Genomic DNA, 16,035 nt, shown 5'->3' on the forward strand with positions numbered 1-16,035 from the left:
TTAAGTGTTTTTCATCATGAAAGGATGGTGAATTTTGTCAAATGTTTTTTTCTACATCAACTGAGATGATCACAGTTTTTTCCTTCATTTTATTCATGTGATGTATGACCATTGACTGATTTTCATATGTTTAACCATCCTTGCATGCCACTTGGTCATAGTGCACAATCCTTTTAATATGCTGCCGAATTCAGTTTGCTAGTCTGTTTTTGTTTGTCTGTTTCTCCTTATTTGAACCTTCTTTAGCATTCCATTTTAATTAATTTATTTGATTTTTATTCTGTCTCTTAGTGTGATTGTTTTAATAGTTACTGTCAATATTACAAATAACACACTTAATAGCCTGCTTAGAACTGATATTTTACCATTTCATTTGGAATGCAGAAACCTTAATACCTCCCCCCATTTTGTTAGAATTGCTTTATGTATTACATCTACATATATTGAAAACTCATTCAGAAAATATTCTAATTTTCCCTTCCAGCCGCCAAGTACATTTTAAAAATCACAAGAGGAGAAGATTAGTATTTTATATTTACTTAGATGTTTGCCATTTCTAGTCTTCCTTCATCTTTGATATTCAGTTTTCCTTCTGGTATCATGACTCTTCTAAGAGCTTTCTTTAACAATTGTTTTAGAGCATGTCTTCTGGCAATGAATGTTTAGTTTTCCTTCATCTATGAATGCCTTGATTTTGCCCACATTTCTGAAGAATATTTTTGCTGAATTCAGGGTTGACACTTTTTTTTTTTTTTTTTTTAGCATTTAAAAGATGTGAGAATTCCTTTTGGCCTCTATGGTTTCTTATGAGACATCTGCAGTCATTCAAATTGTTTTTGTTAAAGTAATTCATCATTTTTCTCTGGCTGTTTTCAAGATATTTTAGTTTTTAGCAGTTTAAATACAAAGTGTTTGGATATGGATTTCTTTAGGATATGCTTGGTTACTTGTATTTCTAGGTTTATGTCTTTTACCTAATTTAGGAAGTTTTCAGTCTTTTTTTTTTTTTTTTTTTACATCTTTTTAGCACTGTGCTTTCTCTTTTTCTTTATGGCACTCGCATGACATGAATGTTAGAGCTTTGTTAATGTCCCACAGATCTTTGAGGCCCTGATCATTTAAAAAATGTTATATATTTATTGTTCAGATTTGATAATTTCCATTGATCTTATATTCAAGATCAGAAAGCAGATATTTTTACTTGCCATTACATTTTTATTTCGATTTGGTTCTTCTTTATGTCTTTTATTTCTTTGCTAAGACTTTCTGTTTTAACATTTGCTGCAAGAGTATTGGTGATTGTTCATTTCCTCTCTCTGAAATCAATAAACAGATATATTTTTTAAAAACCACATATTATATGTTTTCATTTATAGCAAATGTCCACAATAGGCAGATCCTTAGAGTCAGAGAGCAAATGAACAGCTGTTAGGTGATGGGCAGTCGGGAGAACTACGAGTGACTGCTAAGAGGTATGGGATATCATTTTGAGGTGATGGAAATATTCTGGAATGAGACAGTGGCAATGGTTGCTTAACAATGAATGTGCTAAAAAAAAAAAAACCACCACTGAACTGTACGCTCTAAAATGGTGAGATTTATGTGTATGAATTGTATTTCAAAAAAGCCTTCAAAATTAGACAATAATGAACATTTATCAAACTCACTGTTCACTGTAGGTCATGAGTTCAGGAACGACTGGGCTAGGTGCTTCTGGCCAGGATGTCTCAGGAGGCCTCACTGGAGCTGCAAGCTCTAGTTGAACAGAGGTGCGAACCCAAGGCTGGCGAGCTGGTGCCCGCAGTTCATTGAGGGAGGCCTGAGTGTCTTCCCCCATGGCTTTTCCAGGAGCTGCTTGAGTGTCCTGATGATTTGGTAGGTGACTTAATAGCCAATTCCATGTGCCAGGAGCCTTGGGACACAGCTATAAGTTTGCATCGGTTTTGACCCCAGGTGGCTGACAATCTTAAGGCACCAAGTCACCAAGTCACCAAGCTGTGACTTCCCGGCTGGAAAAGTTCCTTTCCTGCTGTCACGGCCAGTCCTCCACGCTTTCTGGAAGAGATGGGCCTAGGAGGACAAGCAGGGCCTAAAACAGTGCTGAGAGCGGCCAGAAGGGAGGGCAGGAGAGCGGGAGACCAGGCACAGACCACGAGCTATCAATGGGGCTTCCACCAGGTCGGCTTCCCCCCAGGGCGCATGCGCGAGGGGCGGTGGGGGCGGGGCATCTGCCAACCATAGAGCTTCATTGTGAGAGCGGAGTTCTTCCCGTGCGCGGTTCTCGCAATGACACCGAGGGCAAGAGCTCCTCCCCTGGCCGCAGCTTCTCCCCTACACCCATATTTGCTGCAAATCTCCGTCATCCTCGTTCTGAAGCCAGAAGTAGAGCTGGAGCTCTCGCTGCTCTGCAGGGCTTCCTTTTGGGTCATGGGTGCTCTGAGCTCAGGTCATGGGATGCTGGAGGGGAAGCATATGGTGCACTCACCACCCGTAAGATTCGGGGCTATTTTGAATTCTGGTTTTCTTCCTCAATCTTCCTTTTCACCGTCTTCAAATCATCCTCCACGTATTTATTCTGTGCGGGTTTATAGTTACGTCTACCTCCGTGAGTTGACAAATAAATGTTCCCTGACAGTTCGAGTCTTGGCTCTGAATTCTTTCCTAGCCAGAACTCGGGTCCTGAGGTTGCTGAGCCCAGGCCTGGTTTGACCCCTCTGGTCTAACATCCAGTGCCGTTCCCGCAGCCCAAACATAGTATATATATATGAATATTTATCGTCTCCATCCCATTGGTTCGATTTCTCTTGAGAACCCTACTAATTGACCCTAGTTTGCAAATGAGGACATGGAAGCTCAAAGAGTTGCAGTCACTTAACCCAGAGTCACCCGGCGGGTGAGCAGCGGGATGGGCTCCCTCTCTGGCACCGAAACCCGGTTCCCACGGCCCACCCAGGCTCCGGGCTCCCTGCGCGCCGGCGGGGCTGGGACCAGGGGAGGCAAGGGAGGTGCATCGTGCACACGCAGGGCTGGATCTTGCCTCGATTGAAAAGTTTGATGATTTGTACCTCATAGACTTTTTGCATTAATGTTTACTTAGAACATCTATTGCATTAGAATATTCTTTTCCTTCAGGGTTGAATTTGTTGCTTCCCCCCCCCCCCCTTAAATTTCGTGTCCAAGTGGGTGCCTCGCTTACCTTTTCAAAGAAATCAAGGTGGGGGCCTGGGAAGGGGAGAGGTTGGTGAACGAGTGCAGGCTGCGGTCAGGAGAACTGGGTTGGGGCCGGTTCCCATGGTGACTGTCTGTGTGGCTCCGAGCAGCGTGCTTGGCCTCGCTGAGCCTCTGGGCCTGTCGGGGTGGCAGATCTGCTTCTTCCTGCCTTGGAAGCCCGGCTGGAAAATGCACACGGGGCTCAATATGCTCGCTCTTGGGATTCCTTGAAAGCTGTTGCATATAAATGCACACGATTTTGACGTCTGGTGATGAGCAGCGCTCAGCATTATGTCAGTGTACGTATCAGTGTGTTTAAAAAGCACACTTCCATCCCAGCCCAGGCTCCAGAAGGTAGGGAAGGCGGACTAGCAGGTCCCAGGCCAGGGTGGTGGGAGAAAAAGGCCTCCAAGTTCAGGCTGCCTCCTCCGCCCAGAACAAGCCTTCTCCGGACGGGGTCAGTGTTTCTGAGACTCGGGGAGGGGTCTGATGGGGGACTCTGACCTGTGAAACCTGCCCAGGCCGCTCACTGAGGGGGGCCTGCCCGGTTCACCCAGGACACCCACATGCTCATCCGCACTCTAACCATTCTCCCCTCTAAGACACGGTCCGCTCTCCCTGCCTGGAAGGCGGCCTGACAGCTAATCCCATCCCCGCCCACTTTGTCCACTCCAGCGGCCACATGACTGAGGAGAAATGGCAAGAAACTCAACTCCTGAAACTGGGCCCAACTGATAGGGCCCAGTTCCTGGAATCACAGCGCAGAGGGTGGGGGCCAGCCTTCCCGGGGCTTGGGCTCCGTCCTGCATGGCAGGGTTTCAAAGTCATGCAGGCCCAGCTGGGCTGCCTGCCTCCCATGGAGGAAGAAAGAAACCCAGGCCCCACGGCTCACTCCTCTCGGGAGGCTCTCCTCTCCCACAGCCTGAGTGGCCCTGCCTGTTCCTAACCTCCCTTCTCGGACTCTTCCCTCTCCTGGGCACCTTTTGCCTTTGCTACATATGCATTGTCTATTTGCTCCTCACTCTGGGAGGTAGGCACTATTGTCAAGAATTATTATTATTATTTTTAAATATATTTTATTGTTTTTTTTACAGAGAGGAAGGGAGAGGGATAGAGAGTTAGAAACATCGATGAGAGAGAAACATCGATCAGCTGCCTCCTGCACACCCCCTACTGGGGATGTGCCCGCAACCAAGGTACATGCCCTTGACCGGAATCGAACCTGGGACCTTTCAGTCTGCAGGCCGACGCTCTATCCACTGAGCCAAACCGGTTACGGCTCAAGAATTATTATCAAGAATATACAGATGGGGCCTGGCCCGTGTGGCTCAGTGGATGAGCATCAGCCTATGAACTGGTTTGATTCCCAGTCAGGGTACATGCCTGGGTTGTGGGGTCGGTTCCCCGTGTGGGGCGTTCAGGAGACAGCCGATCAATGATTTTTCTCTCATCATTGTTTCTATCTCTCTCTTCTTCACCCTTCCTCTCTGAAATCAATAAAATATATATGCATATTTTAAAAAAGAAGATACAGATGGGGAGACTGACTAGTCTTGCCCACAGTTATCGGTAGGTGGCCCTATCGAGAGTTAAGACTGCATCTGTTCATTACTAAAGCTCCGGCCAGGGGTCTCAGACCGGAAGTGTAAATGAGAGACAAGGAGCTCCAGGGATCGACAGGAAGACAGGAGGTGTGTGCCCGGCTGAGGGAGCAGGGGCCCACCCCTCTCGCTGACTGTGCCACGTGGAAATGCAGGCCCCCGGGGGGCTGGAAATGCACATTTTAGGTGAAACACCCTGATTTTTAAATTCTGACGACTCATTAAAAATAAAGCAAGACCAACACTCTGCAGACGGAACACTAGGAGTCCCGGGGTCAGAGGCAGCCCAGGAGCCAGTAGTTTGCCACTTTGGTTTCACACCGTTACGCCTCACTGTGCTCGTGGTGCATTTAGTGCTCGTTACATTCGATGGAAAATAAACCAGCCCTATTCTGGAAACAACTGTATTTGCAGGGGGGAAAGGTACAACTTCCAATACCCCTAATGCATAACTTTCAATGGCGCAGGTCGGGTGCTGCCTGCTGGCAGATGCACTTGGCAGATGCAGGTATAGACCAGGCCGGTATATTTATCCGACGCTCTGAAACGAGTCCTTTGCGTCTATGGTGAGACCACATCCCAGGAGGAAGGAGTGTTTGCACAGCACTGGATCCTGCAAAGGCTTGGCCTCTCTGAGCTGTCCTTGTCTCCCTTTCTCCTACCTGTGTAAGTGTTCCAAGAGCTGGGCCTCAGCAACTTTCTCTCTGTCTCATCTTCTTCCAGGAAGAAGAACTCTCAGCCCCTTATGGATTTGACTATCACTTCTACACCTCACCCAAGCCGAAAGCCAAGTTCACTATCTTCCTCCCAGAATCAGCGTGCCCACCCTCCAGCTGGCCTCCCTCAGTCACTTGTACTATCATTCTTTTCCTTGGGCAGCTCCAAATTCCAGCCTCATTCCTGAATCTCTACTCCTTCCCGCTCTCATCCATCAGCCCCAAACCCGTAGCCAATGTGTCATTCCACCTCTCATCACGTCATACCTGGCTGTTGCTATATGCTTTTGACTAATGTAAGCGGCATGATATTTAGAGATATTAACTGGGGTTCTACTCCCATTCTTTTATTCCTGCGGCCCTCCCACATTCAAACAATACTGTCAGGCATCCATCCACGGTTTCAAAAGAGGGTTGTTAGCCATCAAGTTCAATTTGAAATTCAAAAGCCAGACCACCAACTCACACCATACACAAAAATAAACTCGAAATGGATAAAGGACTTAAACTTAAGTTGGGAAACCATAAAAAAATATTAGAGGAATCCACAGGCAGCAAAATCTCAGACATCTGTCGAAGCAGTATCTTCACCGACACAGCTCCTAGGGCAATGGAAACTAAAGAGAAAATAAACAAATGGGACTACATCAAAATAAAAAGCTTCTGTACAGCAAAAGAAACCATCAACAAAACAATAAGAAAGCCCACTGCATGGGAGAACATATTTGCCAATGTTATCACCGATTAGGGTTTAATCTCCAACATTTACAGGGAACTCATACAACTTAACAAAAGGAAGATAAACAACCCAATCAAAAAATGGGCAACGGACCTAAATAGATACTTACAGAAGGCCAAGAGACATATGAAAGCATGCTCAAAGTCTCTAATCATCCGAGAGATGCAAATCCAAACGACAATGCAGTACCATCTCACACCTGTCAGAATGGCTATCATCAACAAATCAACAAACGACAAGTGCTGGCGAGGTTGTGGAGAAAAAGGAACCCTCCTGCACTGCTGGTGGGAATGCAGACTGGTGCAGCCACTGTGGAGAACAGTATGGAGTTTCCTAAAAAAACTAAAAATGGAACTCCCATTTGACCCAGTGATCCCACTTCTAGGAATATATCCAAGAAACCAGAAACACCAATCAGAAAGGATATATGCACCCCTATGTTCATAGCACAATTCACCATAGCTAAGATTTGGAAACAGCCTAAGTGCCCATCAGCAGATGAGTGGATTAGGAAACTGTGGTATATCTACACAATGGAACACTATGCTGCGGTAAAAAAGAAGGAGTTCTTACCATTTGCAAAAGCATGGATGGAACTGGAGAGCAGTATGCTAAGCGAAATAAGCCAGTCAGAGAAAGATAAACATCACATGATCTCACTCATTTGTGGAATATAATGAACAACATAAACTGATGAACAAAAACAGATCCAGAGACAGAGAAGCATTGATCAGACCGTCAAACCTCAGAGGGAAGGTAGGGGAGGGTGGGGGTAAGGGGGAGAGATCAACCAAAGGACGTGTATGCATGCATATAAGCCTAACCAATGGACACAGGCACCCAGGGGGTGAGGGCAAGAGTAAGGGGGAGGGGGGGGGGGCAATGGGGGAGTAAGGACACATATGTAATACCTTAATCAATAAAGAAAAAAAAATACACACAAAGATTTAAAAAAAAAAAGCCAACCCGGGCTGGTTTGGCTCAGTGGACCCAAGAGTCACAGGTTCGATTCTCAGCCAAGGGCATGCACTTCAGTTGCAGATTGGTTCTCAGCCCCAGTAGGGAGGCAACCAATCTCTCTCTCTCTCTCTCTCTCTCTCTCTCTCTCTCTCTCTCGCTCTCTCTCTCTCTCTCTCTCGCTCTCGCTCTCGCTCTCGCTCTCTCTCCTTTCCCCTCTCTCTAAAAAAGTCAATGGAAAATATCCTCAGGTGAGGATTAAAAAAAAACAAAAGCCAGTGATCAGTTAGAGAAAGTTCTCTTGCTGCTCTTCTTCCCCAGGATGTCCCTATGAGGCTGGGGAACGTGTGGAGAAACTGGTGGGTTCCTGAGGAGAAACGCTGTGCCTTTCTCCCACCCCCAGGCTGGGCCCTACAGAGATGTGGGGTCATTTCAGAGCAGAGGAAACCTTGTCTCACTCGCCAGGAGGGAGCCCAGCACAGGCCAGGAGCTGAGGAATAGAGATGACGACATAGGGTGTTGGGAAGATAAGACCTCGAAGTGTTCTCCCAGAGTCTCCTTGGCCACCAGGAGGCGTGGGAGAGCAGCCAGATCTCCCGAGGGCCAAGGGAGAAAGGCCTTCTCGAGGAAGCCAGCCACAGCTGCCATGTCCTTGACTCCATGCGGACCTCCCAAGAGGAGGGTATCTCAGCAGGTGCTCGGGGAGGCAAACGATGACCAAGAACCTGACTCCCATTCCCAGTATCCCCCAACTCTCCCACCCCCTTCGCCCACCATTGCAGCCACACCCATGGCCCTGGAATTCAGAAGCAATCTCAAGGTGGGGGATGGGCTAAGCCTGAATTGACAGAGATGATTAAATCTATGCCCCTCCCCAACCAGAGAACAACTGAATGGTAGAAAAATGTACAATAAGAATCATAGAAACATGAAGATGTATTTCTTATGATTTGAGCTTGTGTCCTGAAATTCATGTGTTCCATTCTCTCCATATTCCAAACTGTTCTGTATTCTACAGCTAGCTTAATCTTCCTAAAATACCACTTCATAAGAATAATTATTGAATACTACAATAAGCCAGGAGCTGCGTTAGGGGAGTAAAAACCTTGAATGGAGTTTAATAAGAAAGATATAAAATAACATTGCACTGAGATGCCATTTTTTCAAGCGAAATTCCAAAAGTTTGACTAGATACTCTGTTAGGGAGGTTGTGAAGAAGCAAGCACTCAATAAATTGTAATTGGATACACAAAACGGCACACCCCTATGGAAAGGAATTTGGCAACATCTAGCAAAGTTACATACGCAGTTGCCCTTTGAACAACCTATCCCACTTATAAGAATCTCTACCAAGGACACATTGGTGAAAGTATGAAGGGATGTGTGTGTAAGGCAATTAATTGAAGCACTATTTATATTAGCAAAGAATTGGACGAAAATCAAAAGCCTATCAATAGGGGTCTGGTTAAGTAAATGATTGAGTTGATTATTATTAAAATACACAATAGGTTATCAGGCAGCTTTAAAAAGAAATGAGAAATATTTCTACATTGTACTGTGGAGTGTCCTCTAGACCATATTAATAAGTGGGGGAAAAGGTACAAAATACTATGTATAGTATGTTACCTTTTATCTGAGAAAGGGGAGACTTATATAAACACACAGCACTTATATTTTTTTAAATGCAAGATAAAAAAATAAAAATAGTTACTTAAAGATGAAAGTGGAAATAAGATGGAGAAGACAGGGATAAAAGCAAGACTTTTCCGAATGTCCCTTGTTTTATAGATTTTTACCCTGGAACAATGGAACTGTGCTACATAATTATGAAACAAAATTATATAGAAAAATGCAGTGCTTAAAAATTGAAAATAAATAAAACAATTAAACTTGTGTATCAATTTGGTGGCTTAATTACATAGGGAATAATTATTCAAATGGCTTTACAACACAATAATTTGATTTTACAACTTTAGTGAGATATACCCTAAAAATGTTTTAAAACCCTGAATAGAAATAGCAAACTATTTTTCAGTAATTGTATTGTTAATAATATTTCTACAATTATTCTGAAATATAAGTATAATAAGATAAAGCAAATAAGTCACTTTAGGATTCAAGATTTTTAGAATAAGAGAAGAGATATAAATATAAAGTTAGTTAAGTAAAAACAACGTGGTTTTAAATTTGAATTGGAAATCTCAGTGCAAATCCAGGATATATTGCCTCTTTAAAAGAAAAAAAAAATACTTTTTTCCCTCCTCTGTGTGCTGAAAAGACCTGGAGACAATAAACTGCCTCGAAGTAATGAGCACCCCTAGGGCCCAGATTGTTGCCTCTAAATACAATTTTCCACTAGAAGGAATCAGACAGAGCTCTTTGTGAAATGGCTGATTTCATGTCTTGAACAGGAAATGTATAAGATGAACCTGGAAAGCAAGGAAGATTTTAAAGATTGTTGAGATCATGCAAAAAGGACCCACAAGCCAACTTGAAGAGGCTCTCACTGACCAAAGATGGGACAATCTGAGCATCAAAATGAATAGTGATTGTAAAGGACTGAAACATACAAAAATGCTAAAATGCATGAGTTCATAATAACAAACGAATTGGTTGCCTTTGGAGTATGGTAGGGAACTAACTCATAATTCCAACAATTTATAAAGAATTAAACATTTATTCCATCTTCTCAGGTTGCTAAATAATTGATGTGGGAAAGGTCTTTATAGAAGAATTCTAGTCTATAAATGAAGAAGAAGTTATAGAATCCGACTATCACCCTTTTGTAGCTTCCAATGTTATAATGGGACTAAGCAATATCAATGGCTGTTATCCCAATATACTGTCTCAATATCAACGGTTGCTAAAACCATTAGATAAAACTTTATAATGAATGAATCAGGCTGATAAATCTGGACCCAATGACCAATCTTCAGAGGACAAAAAGGAAGATGACCGAACACTGTATGCCTCCTGTTGTGATCCACTTGGAAGCACACAACACCACTTTTCTCCAAAATTGAACCAAAATCTAATCAAGCCTCAATACAGATCTAATCACAGTTTTCAGGATATAAAGGGGACAAAACAACATGTTAATTGACATCATTGGGAAGAACTCTGCAAAATCCAGAATGTTGCAAATAAATTACAAAGAAAAAAAAAGAGGGAAGAAAACCTATAAAAGGTTTTTTCTCTTTAACTAGATGTATTTTTAGATTTTGCTTATCAAGACTAACTTTAAGGTCACAATAAAAAATTCACATTCAGATTTCACTTTAGATAGCTAATATATATATATATGTTTAGAAGACCTATAATACCTATTTACTAAATTCAATTTGTGAACCTTGTTTGAATAGTGATTGAATCTTGATTCAAATACATCCAAAAAAATTTAAAGACAATTAAGTACATTTACCAACTACTTGACTTGGGGTGGTGAACACATAAAATATACAGATGATGTATTATACAATCGTACATTTGAAACCTACATAATTTCATTAACCAATGTCACCCCAATGAATTCAATAAAAAATAAAAGAAAGAAAATGTACTATTTGACAACATTAGGAAATGGTTCTACGATATTAGTTGATGCCTTTTGCTGTCATGATGAAAATTCACTCTCTGGCCTGGCATTTAGTGCTTTCCACTTGAACCAAAAATTTGGTTTTCATTCTAGGTGTGCCATTTGCTAGGCTATGTGTACTTGAGGAAGCCATTGAATGGCTCAGAACCACCTGTGAAATGGATACATCATAATATACTGGATTAGTATGAAAATATGATATAATTTGAGAGCACTTTATAAACCATATAAGCCATCTCCCTTGACTAACCTATATGATTCCTTCACACATTCTTGAGTGTTGGCCTTTGTTCATGTAATTTCCCTCTAACCAGAGTATTCTACTGTCTCTTGTCTGCTTATGGATGTTTCACCCTTCCTTCTACCCTCAGCCCAATTTTCCCCATCTCCATGAAACCTTTTCTAACCACTTCAGCCCACGGCGATTTTCTCCTCTTCTTCTCATAGACCAAATTATCTGTAATGCTCACTTAGTACTTTGAAATGTCTTTTCGGCATATATCTGTCTTCCCAACTAGACAGTGATTCTGTCTCATTTATCCATTTTTCTCTGTCCCACAGATCCTAGCACAACGTTTATATATAAGAATGTATTTGCTGTTGCTGCTGATAGAAGCTTCAAGTAAACTGTATTATTACTCAGAACTTTTTTTTTTGCAGTCACAGAAACCCAACTCAATGTAGCTTGAGCACAAATAAATTAACAGGCTCACATAGTTAATTAGAGGAAGGATATGGATGGTGTTAGCCCTGAAGGGTGATCAGGGACTGAACATGCAGGATTCACTACCATCTCATTCTCTAGTGCTGCAGAGGTGATTCTGAGTGCGTCTGTGCCTGTCATTCAGATGTCCTCTAGCACAATCCCCAGGGATTTCACCTCAATTCTGAAAGTAGGTTGTGCAGCGTTACAAAGATGGCACTAGTCTTTACTCCTCCCTGTAGGCATACCTTTTGCAACATGATTTTGTAGCTCCTCCCCTCGAGAGATGGAGTCTATTTCCTATCTCCTTGATTCTGGGCTCATCCTGTAACTCTCTTTGGCCAATACAGACATTTGCCAGTTCTGAGCCTAGGACTTAAGAGGCTTTATACACTTCTTCTCTTTCTCTTGGGTCTTCTGCCTCATTTATGTGATCAAGCTTGGCCTAGCCCGCTGGAGGATAACAGACCATGTGAACAAAAGCTAGGCAGCACAGTCATTTCAATCGAAACCCTGGGCATGTGAAAGAGCCCATTCAAGATCAGCCCAGTGGATACATAGCTGGCCATAGACACAAAAGGAAGCCCAGCCAAGACCAGAAGGACCGCTCATTTAATTCCAGACTAAATTATCAACATATGAAATCGTGAGCAAAAGAAATTCTTATTGCTTTAGGCCACTGGATTTTGGGGTACTAGCTAACAATGTATCTGAACCACAAAAACCCCCACGAAGTTCATCTACCTGCCACAACAGAAACCAAACTCATGAGGCAGGTGCAGGTGCAAAAGGAAAGAGGTTTATTCAGGAGCCACATGACCTGGGAGAATAGCAGACTCTTGTCTCAAAGACCATCTCCCTTTCTTGCTCAAGCCTGGCTGTTCTTATAGGGATAAGAGAGGGAAGGGCTTTTTTTTTTCTATCCAATTATCTTGCTAGCTTTCGGTGCACTCAGGGCCCTATCCATTCACCTTCTTAGCTTTTGGTGTGCTCAGGCCCTATCCACTCATATTGCTAGTTTTTGGCACACCGAGACAAGAATGAGTGGGTATGGTGGTTAGTAGCAGTACAAGGTGTGCCTTTGGGAACACTGCGGCTGTCTGAGCACCCAGCAGTCACAGGAGTAGCCAGAGCAGGAGCAGAATAAATAGGAGCCTCTGGGATCATCCTAAGAAGTGTTCTTCAAACTCTCTCCAGGGGTTCCCAGAAATATTAGGAGAAATATAAAGGGACTGGAAGGCTTACAGAATTGATGTGGCTGGAACCAGAGAGGCCACATGCATCATTTGAATATTACATATGAGGATATGCTTGATGAAATTTTTTTTTACCTCAAATAAGAAATTTTAACTTCCCCCAAGACACTAGAAATGGGAAGTTTTCATAAATTTATTACACATGAATTCTTTCAAAGAGTGAAAAGCATTCCTAGGCCACGCTTGTATTATTTTTTGTCTTTGGTGGATAATTAACAAGGAAACATGAGACATGGGTGCAAAGACTGGCACTATTTATCACATATATTCTTTGCAAACACAAATAAAACAAAGTGCACAGCAACAACCATGCTGCTGTCCTGCAGTCAGGAGAGGCCATGTGACTGGGTCTGGCCAATGGGTGGCGAACAGCAGTGATCCTGTCATTTCCGAGCTGAGGCATTTGATCGTTGGTCTAAGACCCTCCATCACTCTTGCCAGCCACACTGACTGAGGAGGTCGTTCGTCCCAGAGGGTAAAGCTGCAGCATGGTTACTTCTCTTCCTTGCCTGGATCAACAATGGAGGGCAGCTGCCCTAGAAGACACCAGGCCTGCCGTGGGTGTTGCCCAAATGTGAACTCAGCTTCGGTTGTGTCCAGCCCCCGGAGCATTGCTTGTTCCCAAAACATTCCCTGACCTAGTCTGACAATAGTAATGAAAAGCTGAAAATGTAAACATCCAACTAAAAGAAAAAACTTTTGATGCTGCAAATAAATTACAAAAGTGAGAAAAATAGTTGTGCTGTTGTCAAGTGCAAATTATGCATGGTCTCATTTTTGGCAAGCAAGGCCTCGTGTTCAGAGGAGCATCCAAGAAACTCCATGAGCATGAACATGATAATGGGAATTTTATCCATTTGGCAGAAGTCAGAGCAAAATTTGAAATATTATGGCAGAACACTTATGCATAATGTAAATATTGACACCAAACAACATTGCACCCATTTAAGGGGTGAAATACAAAACTAAATCATTAAAATTGTAGCAGATGCAAGGAATTAAATCAGTCTTAATAAGGTAAGAAAAGCTAAATATTACTCATTATTTTGGCTACAAAATGTGATGTTGTTTTCAGACACAACCCCTGGTGAGTATAATTGAATAGATAATTTTTGTTAGACTTGTAGATTCCTAAAATGCAAATGTTTCTACATATAAACATGTTTGGGATCCCCCTCTCCGCCCCCCCCCCCCCCCCAGCAGATGACAAAATTGGAAAAGGATTACAAACAGTGTTAGGAGACCACTTACAAAAACAATCAAGAATAAAATTATCTGAGGGGCCACAGATATTGCAATACTGCAAATATGCACAGAAAACACAACAGATTGCAACAGATGATTCTAAGAAATAATTCTAGGCATTTTCTGTTCCTTGACCATGCATATTTTAATCTTGGTAGTGAATGGTGCAGTAAAAATCTCTCTAACACCATGAAGTATTTATACCATCCAGGATCTATACAACTGCTTTTCAGCTTCCATGAAGCACTGTGTATTAAAAACACATTTACCAAACATCAATTTGAACACATTGTCAAGTGCATGATGGGAAAGCTGAATTTATGCCACAATGGCACTAAAAACTCAACTAGAGACTCTAAGCAATTCCATTTTAGAAAATGTTGGTCTATTAATAAAGACATAGATTGTAGAATTCAAGATGTCTTTCAAAGACATCTCCTATTACATTGATTTGCTCAAGATTAATTTGGCAAGATGCTTTAAGTAAAACTAGTGCTATATCCAAAATAGCACAGGAGCTGCAATTCAACATATTGCCCTAAGAAGCAGCCAAGGAGGCTGGTCCCTGCACATGCTTGCCGTGGTGACTGGGAGATGGGGTGAAGTGCGAGTTTCCTTCTGCTGGAGCCTAGAGTGGGCCGTTGAACCTGGACTCGGGGTGAAGGGGTGGAGCTACCTTCGGGAGGGAGGTGAGCCTGCCTTGCTGCATGGTAGGCAGGAGACGGAGCAGGAGAAGCCTCTGTGGACCGGCCTTTGCCGTTGAGACCCTGGCATTTTCACGTGTGTTGGCCAGTGGTGAGGGATCGTTTCTGCAGAGATCTCTGCCAACCTAGGCCTTCATTTCACACTCAAAGCAGGAAGTGCAGGGTGTCCACACCGGCCTGGCAGGCAGCAAAAGGGAACAAGGGGTGCCGTGGGATGCAGTTAGAACAGCTGGCAGAGGGGACAAGCCACCGCAGTGCCTGGAGCACAGCTTCCCACTGGTGTGCAATTCTGATGACAAAATGACAACTGTGTTCACTGCTGTACATGGCGACGAGACATGTTTGATGCAGCCATTTCAGTCCAGTTTCACAAGATTTGCCTAAGTAATTCGTGTGTGCCAGGCTCTAGTCTAAATCAAGGTGTACGTGAATTGATTTAATCCTCACAGCTACCCTATCAGTGTGCCCATTTTACAGATTAGGAAATGGAGACCCGGAGAGGTCATATGACTTATCTGAGGTGAAATTAAACAACAGTCAGAACCTTCACCCCAGCAATCTGGCTCCAGAGTCCACATTCTTAAGCAGGGTGTGATGGAGGATGGGAGCTACCCTTAGAAGCAAAGGAAGGCTCACCACAGTGTTCTGATTTTTACCTCTAAAAAGAAAAAAAAACCCAACCACAATTCTGCCCCCCACAAAGATATATCCAGAGCTCGCTACCAGCTTGAAGCTAACTTTTAACTGCCTCAGACCATCCGTTTCAGGAATGCTGACATCCAGCCTCAGACCCTGCGCTCAGCAGTCACACCGTCTTTCCCACGTCTCCCAGGCAAGACTGTGGACTTCTCTGCTGCCAGGTGGGCTATCAGCCTGGCAATGCCCACAGCTGGCAGGGAAACCTGCTGCCGCCCCTCCACCGAGGGAAAGGACACTGCACACCTGGGGTCATCCTTGGGGTAAGACCCTGGGAGGCGGAACAGGACTGGTGACCACATGCTCACCCTCACAGTGGTGGGCGTGAACGGTAATCCGTCCTCCCAGAGCCCGAGGCCCTGCAGCAGCCGCTGGGAAAGGCAAGAGTTACCCTCCACCCCAACCAAAGCTCTGGCTACATCGTAAGGCCTGACTCAATAAAGTCAAGGGACACCAGAGTTCGGGTGACCAACTTGTCCCAGTTTGCCCAGAGCTTTTCTGGTTTGGGCCTTGAAAGTCTCACACCCTGGGAACCCCCTCAGGCCCCAGTAAAACCAGATGGTTGGCACCCTGATCAAAGTGGGCATCCAGGGAAACGCTTTTCTCCAAGCCT

This window comes from Eptesicus fuscus, chromosome 19 (assembly GCF_027574615.1).
Source record: "Eptesicus fuscus isolate TK198812 chromosome 19, DD_ASM_mEF_20220401, whole genome shotgun sequence".
Lineage (NCBI taxonomy): Eukaryota > Metazoa > Chordata > Mammalia > Chiroptera > Vespertilionidae > Eptesicus > Eptesicus fuscus.